General features: G+C 34.9%; 1 pseudogene; it reads right to left on the bottom strand.

The window, feature by feature from the left end:
* Positions 1–575: 575 nt before the first annotated feature.
* Positions 576–1,393, bottom strand: LOC120135643 (annotated as a pseudogene).
* Positions 1,394–9,252: the final 7,859 nt, after the last annotated feature.

The raw sequence follows: 9,252 nt of genomic DNA, 5'->3' as shown, positions 1-9,252 counted from the left end.
AATTTAATTTAATGTTTATGCTTTCACTTTAAATATTATTATGAAGTTTGATATTTAAAATATATTAAAATTAATTTGAGAAAAACAGAATTTTGTATCAGTTAATACTGACCATCAATTGAGATTGATATATTTATATGTGAATAGAAAAAAAACCATAAACTTTATCATGGAAATGGAGCGTACAATGGGAAATATTGGGGTATGCATAATGCTTTGTCCTAAAGCGGCTGATTACAACTTCGTCTTTCAAAACATGTTCCGTAACAGCAGTTATTTTATGTGGGGGACATTTTTTTTCCCTCTGTGAAAAAGTATTCATTCAGATTTCCTGAAATACTCAGCATTATTCAAGCAAAGTGAAAGTATTTCAAGCTCTTGACACAATACTCAATGATAACTTGTTAAACATCTTAGTACATACTACAAATATATTACCCGTCAATCTTGTCCAAAATTCTTGAAACTGAACATGCTCTTAATCATATTAATAAAACTAATTAACCTAAACCAATTATCTAAGATAAACCGAAGCATGTCTAATCAAAGATTGACGAGTTACTTAAAGTAGATATTTAGGGATTAGAAGAGACTTGAACACCCCAGTTGGGGGATGAAACTGTGTAATACTCCTCCACATTGAAAAAATAGCTGCAGTCAGCAATGGGAAGATCATCGTTTCCGATGGCATCGGCTTGTTCGAGGTGCTCTCGACGGCCTCTTCGCCGGAGATTTCAGTGTAAAATGTGGAGACAGCTTGGTTCCTTGCCTTCTGCTCCATTAGCATGCCTTTCAATTTCATCACCTGTATTATAGCTTTGTTTAGGGTTGATGCTATTTACTTCATGAAAGTTGTGCCGTAAACTCGTTCTTGTTTAAGTATGCTAACCTCATCTTGAAGCTTCTGCTTTTCCATGGAGATAACATCATAGTCTTGTTTAAGAGTAGCATAAGAGTGCTCAAGTTGCTTAGCTTTCCATCTGGCACCCCTGTTTTGGAACCAGACAGATACTTGTCTTGGTTGAAGTCCAAGTTCCCTGGAAAGTTTCATTTTCCTGTTGGGATCCAACTTGTTCTCTTCCTGGAAACTCCTTTCCAACGACACTAACTGCTCACTTGTCAACTTCTTCTTCTTTTTGTCTCGATTATTGTCCTTGTTCGCTACTGGGACCAACCCATTATCCGCCTCAGTAAATCCTTGACGCTTCACCTCCACGCCTTATAAAAAAAAAGAAAAAGAAACACATAAAGATGAAAGATACACGATAAATACAAAGTGACCGTAAATGTATATATTACCTGGATTATAGTGATCATGATTATAGTTACAGAGGAAGTTAAGAGAAGGTTCTGGTCGAGAAACAAAGGGTGGAAAGGTTCCATTCCAATCCATTCTTTTTTCTTTTTGCTTTCAAAAACTTTTGTTGTGTGGTGCAAAAAAGTGAATGCGAGAGACAAGGCAAAAGAAACCGAAAGGGATCGGCTCTACTTCACTTATGGGTTGCATGCAATAATGTGTTAATGTGTGAATTTATAGGGCGAGGGAGAGAGTGTTTTAAAAAGGATTTTGCGTGCTTTTTGAAAATATTGTATTATCAATTTAATAATTATATTTTTTTTAAAAAAATCAAATATGTTAAATTAGAATAAACATATTATTGTGTAAAAAACTAAAACTATTATTAAAGAGTAAAGGATTATTAGTTCTTGTGTAGGCAGAAAATCTCTGTTGGGAGACTCACTCATCAAAATCAAGTGTGCGATGCAAATCGGTTAGGATTAATCAAGACAAAGCCTTGAAATTGAGAGGGCAACCAAAAAAGAGAGTAAAGGGTTATTTATATCAAGAACACCTTTTTAATTTTTCTATTAAAATATCATTCAAAATATATTATTGACTGAAATGGTACCTTATTGGTAAAGTTACACCCACGTGGAAGCGCCTTTCGAAAGACACGTTTTGTAATATCCCAAATTTTTACTAGTGATTAAAATGTAAGTTTTGAAAGTTTGAGGGTTAAAGTATAAACTTTGTAAAGTTTAGAGACTAATAATTTAATTTTGAAAAGTTATAAATTTTTACCCATAAATGAAAAGTTTGGCCTAAAACAAGGATTTTTGTGGGAATCAGATATTTCGTACGGGATTTGTGTCAAAAGCTATAAAGCGATAAATTTTGGTATTGAAATCGGATAATTGGATCAAACCAAAATTTTATGAAAATTTGAAGGATGTTATAAAATAGTTGGAAATATTATTTTCATATTTTAGATCAAAGAAATTTGGCTCAGAACAATGTAATTTTTAAGATTTGATCGAATAGTGAAATTTTAGTTACTAAAGTGCAATTTTTGAAAATTGCATGGACAAAGTGAAAAGTCAAAGTCAAGTTGATTCACTTTGACTAAGGACTACTTTAACGGAAGATAATGCAATGACATTTGGTAATTATCAAGTTTCATTAATGATGTTTTTGGAATTTCTCATTAATTGAATTTTAAATTCAATTATATTATTAAAGTGTCATGTGTCAAGGTTAATAAATACTAGATTAATAAAAAAAATTAGCACAAAATCATATCCTACTTAAAGCTAGGCCAAAACCACCATTTCTCCAAGGTAAACATTTTATTTTTGATTTTTAAGCTTACATGATTGATTTTTGGACTAAGTTATGAATTAAAGAATTAATCTACATGAAATTCTCTATCATTCCAATATTTCATAGTGAAGATACTTATATGTTGAGATTGAAGCTTAGGGTTTATGTAGGGTTTTTGGAGTTTGAATAATTAATGAAAGATTATTATGTTTTTGATATTGGAGATTAATTTTCAAGCATATATGATGTTTAAAATCAAGTGCATAATGATTTGAAGCATTTGTCCTAATTAGGGTTTTGGTGATTGATTAGATTTTGGTTCAATTTGATGTTGTGTTGATTAGAATAACATGAATTTTAAGTAATGAAGTTGAATTCATGCTTGAAATTGAATGAAAAACTAGTCTTATAATCATAGTGACATTCTGTCATTGGGGAAAATTTAGGGGAAAATATTGAAAAGTTTTCTATGGTCTAGAATTGATATTAGAGGTGTTATATTTAACTTGGAGATCAATTTGGGTCAATTTGGAGCCTTGAGTTAGTAAAATAGTTAATATACAAGTTTTGAGAATTGTGGGATATTATTGCAAGAATGTAATATTTGAAGGGTTAATGCTGATTTTTTATAGTTAAAAATGCTGGGAATTTAAGTTGGAAAGTTGTTTGGAACCAAATTTCAAATTTGAAAAATTTGAGGGTGGAATTCGAAAAGTCTCAAGATTATGGGGACTTGATTTTAAGTTTATTAAATGTGGAAGTATCGTTTGAGTAAATTATTGTATTGCTAAAAATTTATTTAATATGCTGATTTTTGGGTTTAATTCTTAAGTTGAGATTTAATTCTAGGTTTATCAAGTTGTGTGGTTGAATTTGAAAAGTCTAAGAAAGTTTAGGATGAAATTGCAAGTTTTTTAATGTTTAAGTGTTGATTTGAATATTTTTTTGAGGTGCTGGAAATTTTATGTGATTAATGTGAAATGATCATAATGGTGAAAGGCCATTATAGATTAAATAGGAAAGTTGATATGAATTATAAAAAGAATTCATAATTAGTGGTTGGATTATGAAATTGGTAAAAGTTGAAGAGTTGATAGTGAAACGAAATATTCATGGAATTTAAGGAATATTTTTTAGAAGATTGAAATTACGGTGGAAGTAAGATTTAGTTTTATATCAATTTAAGTATCAAATTTATTTTTATCGAATTTTATATTTGTAAGGTATGGCTCATAAATATATCGGTAAAGAGGACAGGGGATAGAGCGAAGTGAGCGAAGCGAACGCCTAGGCACCGAGGACGTAAGAACATTGTCGAACCTCGTTAAAATTCTTGTGTTCTTTCGTTTAGTTTTCCCGATTCTTTAACAATTGGTATCAGATGTCAGTAGCAAAATTCGAAGTTGCGAAATTCGATGGTCAGGGTAACTTCGGATTATGGCAAACGATGGTGAAGGATCTGTTGGCGTAGCAGGGGATCTTGAAGGCTTTGCGACCTACAAAGCCGGAGTCAATGGAGGAGGAAGATTGGGAAGAATTGCAATAGCGAGCGGCAAGAACCATACGATTATGTTTGGTGGACGAGCTTATGTATCACGTCATGCATCTGTCGTCTCCAGACGAAATTTGGAAGAAATTGGAAAGTAAGTTTATGTCCAAATCCTTAACGACAAAACTGTATCTAAAGCAGCGGTTGTATGGACTGAAGATGCAGGACGATCATGATTTGGCGCAACACGTGAATGTCTTCAATCAAATTGTTTTTGATTTGGCTCGGCTTGATGTGAAAATTGAGGATGAAGACAGAGCGATGATTCTGTTGTGTTCGTTGCCTCCCTCTTACGAACACATGGTGACTACTCTTACATTTGGGAAAGAGACTATCAACGTTGAGGAGATTATTGCAGCATTGTTGGCTCACAACTAGCGGAAGCAGAATGTAGGGAAAATCTCTCAAGCCGATAGCTTATATGTCAAGGGTAATCGAGACCGTGGACAGAAGCCAGAGAAGGCAGGGTCTGGCAAGTGGAATTCCAGATCCAAATCTAGGGATAAGAAGACAATTCACTGTTACAAGTGCAAGGAGGCGAGACATATGAAGCGGGACTGTCCAAAGTTGAAAAAGCAGACTGATGAGAAGCGTAATGATTTATCCAAATCTGTGAATGTGGTCGAGGATGACAATTCTGATTGAAGTGAGGGTGATATGCTCTCTATTTCAACGACTCAGTTGACAGATGTTTGGATTCTTGATTCTGGATGTTCTTATCACATCACACCAAATAGGGAATAGTTTTCGACATATAGGTCGGTTAATTCTGGTTCTATTTATTTGGGTGATGATCGATGTTGCAATATTGTTGGTATTGGTGATGTCAGAATTAAGATGTATGATGGCTCTGTTCGGACGTTGAGTGGTGTTCGACATATCCCATATTTGAAGAAGAATTTGATTTCTTTGGGCACTTTGCACAAGAATGGTTTTATTCTTAAAGCTGATGAGGATAGGGAAACCATTCGGATTGTTAAAGGAGCTTTGATTGTGATGAAAGGAAAGATGACTGCAGGGAATATTTACATATTGTTAGGGAGTATCGTTGTAGGTGGAGTTCATTCTGTTGAGTCCTGTGATGATACAACCAAACTGTGGCGTATGCGTCTTGCTCATCTTAGTGAACGTGGTATGGCTGAGGCTGTTAACGCGGCGTGTTATCTTATCAATAGATCGCCAAGGGTATCATTGGCTGGGAAAATTACAGAAGAGGTATGGACTGTTCATGAAGTTAGTTTTGATCACTTACGGATTTTTGGTTGTCCTGCTTATGTGCATGTACCTGCTGATGAGAGATCCAAACTTGATGCAAAATCGAAGGAGTGCATTTTTCTAGGTTACAAGAAAGGTGTTAAAGGATTCAAGTTCCGAGATCCAGTTACGAAGAAAATTGTGATTAGTAGAGATGTTATTTTTTATGAACAATCCATGTTGCAGCAGAAGACATGCACGACAGTGGTGGATTTTGAGCAGTTTCCAGTTGAGAAAATAGAAACTTCTCAACCGACTTCTGGTGGTTCCGCTACGGATGGTTTGCAGGATTATAATCTCTCCAGAGACAGCCTGAGACGGACGAATATAAAGCCTTTGAACATATTGGGTTTTGAAGACTTGGTCTCTTTTGCACTTACTGTTAGCAGTGATGATCCGGTTACTTTTCATGATGCCATTACTAGTCAGGAAAATGACAAGTGGATGGCTGCCATGGTTGAGGAGATGGAGTCTTTGAATCGCAATCGTACATGGGAGTTAGTTCCCCTTCCTGAAGGTAAGAAGCCGATTAGTTGCAAATGGGTGTATAAGAAGAAACCAACAGTAACAGAAAAAGAGGGGGAGAAGTTCAAGGCTCGCTTGGTAGCAAAGGATTTTTAACAGAAGAAAAGAGTTGATTATGATGAAATTTTTTCTCCTGTGGTCAGGCACACTTCAATCCGAGCAGTACTTGAATTGGTGGGTAGTTGGATTTGCATTTAGAGCAGATGGATGTTAAAACTACTTTTTTGCATGGTGATTTAGAGGATCAGATCTACATGCGGCAGCCTGAAGGTTTCACTCAACCTGGAAACGAGAATTTAGTTTGCAGATTGAAGAAATCTTTGTACGGGTTGAAACAGTCTCCGAGACATTGGTATAAACAGTTTGACTCCTATATGATTACGATTGGCTACAACCAATGTGAGTATGATTGTTGTGTCTATGTTAAGAGCCTTGATGATGGTTCTTTTATTTTTCTGTTACTGTATGTTGATGATATGTTGATTGCTGCGAAGAACATGGATGATGTTATCGGTTTGAAAACCTTATTGAGTCAGGAATTTGATATAAAAGATTTAGGTGCTGCAAAGAAAATTTTTGGAATGGAAATTTGCAGGGACAGAGACTCAAGGAAACTATGGCTATCTCAACGGAGTTATGATGAGAAAATGCTAGAAAGGTTTGCGATGAGCAGCGCAAAACCAGTTAGCACTCCATTGGCGAATCACTTTAATCTCTCATCAGAACAGTGGCCGAAGACATATAAGGAATTTGAAGATATGACAAAGGTTCTGTATTCTAATGCTGTTGGCTGCTTTATGTATACAATGGTATGTACTCGTCCTGATTTAGCTCATGCTGTTAGTCAAGTTTGTAAGTACATGTCTAAACCTGGTAATCAAAATTGGGAAGCAGTCAAGTGGATCTTTTGATACTTAAAGGGTATTGTGGGACATGGAATTGTTTTTGGTAGTCAGCAGGATAATCCTTTGGTTGTAGGATATGTGGATTCAGACTATGCAGGTGACTTGGATAATAGAAGATCTACGACAGGTTATGTTTTTACTCTTGGTGGAGGACCTATTTGTTGGAAGTCTATTGTTCAATCTGTTGTGGCACTATCTACAACTGAAGCATAATACATGACAGCGGTTGAAGTTGCAAAAGAAGCTTTATGGCTCACTGGTTTAGTGAAAGAGTTGGGTGTTCAGCAAGGTGGAGTTTAGTTGCTTTGCGACAATCAAAGTGCTATTTACTTGGCTAAGAATCAGGTATATTGTGCTAGAACTAAGCATATTGATGTACGTTTTCACAAGATCAAAGAGTTGGCTGCATCTGGAGAGGTTTTGTTTTAGAAGGTACATACTGATGAGATTGCCGCTGATATGTTCACCAAGCCAGTTACGACAGACAAGTACAAGCATTGCTTGGACTTGTTGAATGTTTCAAGTTGTTAAAGAAGTAAGGTAACCCAACCCACATTGAATGTTTCCTAAGGGGGAGGATATTCGCCCAAGGGTTAATTTTGTAATTATGTACCAGTATTTTCTATTATAAATAGAGATGTAACCTAAGCCTATGAGATATTGAATAAAACTTCTAGCGCCGCCTAGGCACAGAGGACGTAAGCACATTGTCGAACCTCGTTAAAATTCTTGTGTTCTTTCGTTTACTTTGCTCGATTCTTCAACAATATTTAAGTTTATATTATATTAGTTCAATACTAACTAATAGTTTGAATATTCTATGTTATTATATGACGTCGTCAGTCCACTGTAAATTTAGTGATTCAAGTACCTTGAAAGGGAAGGAAAAAGTGTTGGATCGAGAAGATTATCGTGAAGAAGATTTGATAGCGAGGCAAAGGTGACTGCATTTCATTTGTATATATGTTTCGACCAAACATTGGCTTGCGATGACCCAATGTCGGAATTACGTTGAGAAGTGACTCCTAGTATTATGTGAAGTGTGATTCAAGTTTATATGTTTATTTAGTAAGCTAATAGAACTAGTGAATAAGTTAAGGACACTAGTTGGTAAAATCGGCCTAGAAATTACGTTTTGAATAGTAAGTTTAGAAAATCATAAAAATTCTACAAAAATGATTAGATGATGAATCTTCTAGCATTAGATTTGTCTATCAGTCTAGTTTCTCTTAGAAAAAATAACAACTTATTTCGAGAAGTATACAAAAATATATGAATTTTTAATCAGTGATAGGTCAGAAAATAGGACAGCAGATTCTGTCCAAAACTTCTGTCAGTCAACTTTGAAAATTCGCTATAAATTGTACAAGTGGAACTAGATAGCTACGTGTTTAGTTCACGGAGAACGACCTTCGACCCCCAAACTGACTTACTCGTGGCAACCTTCCGGCCGCCCAACTACCTATAACGCTAGTCACTACTCCCACTAGGGCTAGGAAGTAAGCCCCACAACCCAAAGTGGCGAAGAACAAATAGAATTTGCTACAAAAGCCGACTAACGGGGTATTCCTGCGTATGAGAACATAGTAATGGAGAAGGTAATAGCTGTTAGGATTCGTTTTGCCTAGAGCGCCCAAATCTGCTATATATTTGACACAGGTTTGCCGTAATGTAGAAACTATGACGAATGCATCTATCGTCATTAATGCATCAATAAAGATACCAAATAGTAGTGATTTAATTCGTTCTATGGTTCCAATTCCTATAGGGTTAGATTCTTATTTAAGATTGTTATTAGTGGTGCAAACGGAATAATTTTTCAATATATAGATTAATACAAAATAATATTTCTCTAAAGGCAGTGCAAACTAGCAGAATATGAAATTTCAATAAATTATGTAGCGGAAGCAAATTTTTAAAGCTTAGTGAGCTTATATTTGATTTATAAGTAAATTGTTCAAATGAGTCTAGTTTATTTATTTAATTACTTTGATCAAGGATGACTTGAGATAAGTCAACATCATTTTATTTTCCAGTATGATTTATAATTTTTTCAGTATGGAATATTTCTATAATATTTTATTTTCATCAAGTTTTATGAATGATTTTGGGTATGAACTGCCCACGTATGATATTTATGATGATGAATTCTAAATATTTACATTTATCAGATGATTTTTAGTTATCAAATATTTACAGTTATCAGATGATTTTCAGTTATCAGATGTTTACAGTTATCAAACCTAGATTAATAAATGATTTTATGATGACAAATATAAGCTTATTGTATATTGCATTGAGAGTCGTAGGTACATTTGGCATGCCATTAAGTGAGTGCTTATCAGTTATTAGTTCAGCTTTGGTACATCCGTATACCAATGTTCAACACCGTTGGTGCTCAGGTTATGATTGCACTA

This window comes from Hibiscus syriacus, unplaced genomic scaffold, assembly GCF_006381635.1.
Source record: "Hibiscus syriacus cultivar Baekdansim isolate YM2019G1 unplaced genomic scaffold, ASM638163v2 tig00110610_pilon, whole genome shotgun sequence".
Lineage (NCBI taxonomy): Eukaryota > Viridiplantae > Streptophyta > Magnoliopsida > Malvales > Malvaceae > Hibiscus > Hibiscus syriacus.
This window is presented reverse-complemented; position numbering and strand designations above follow the sequence as displayed.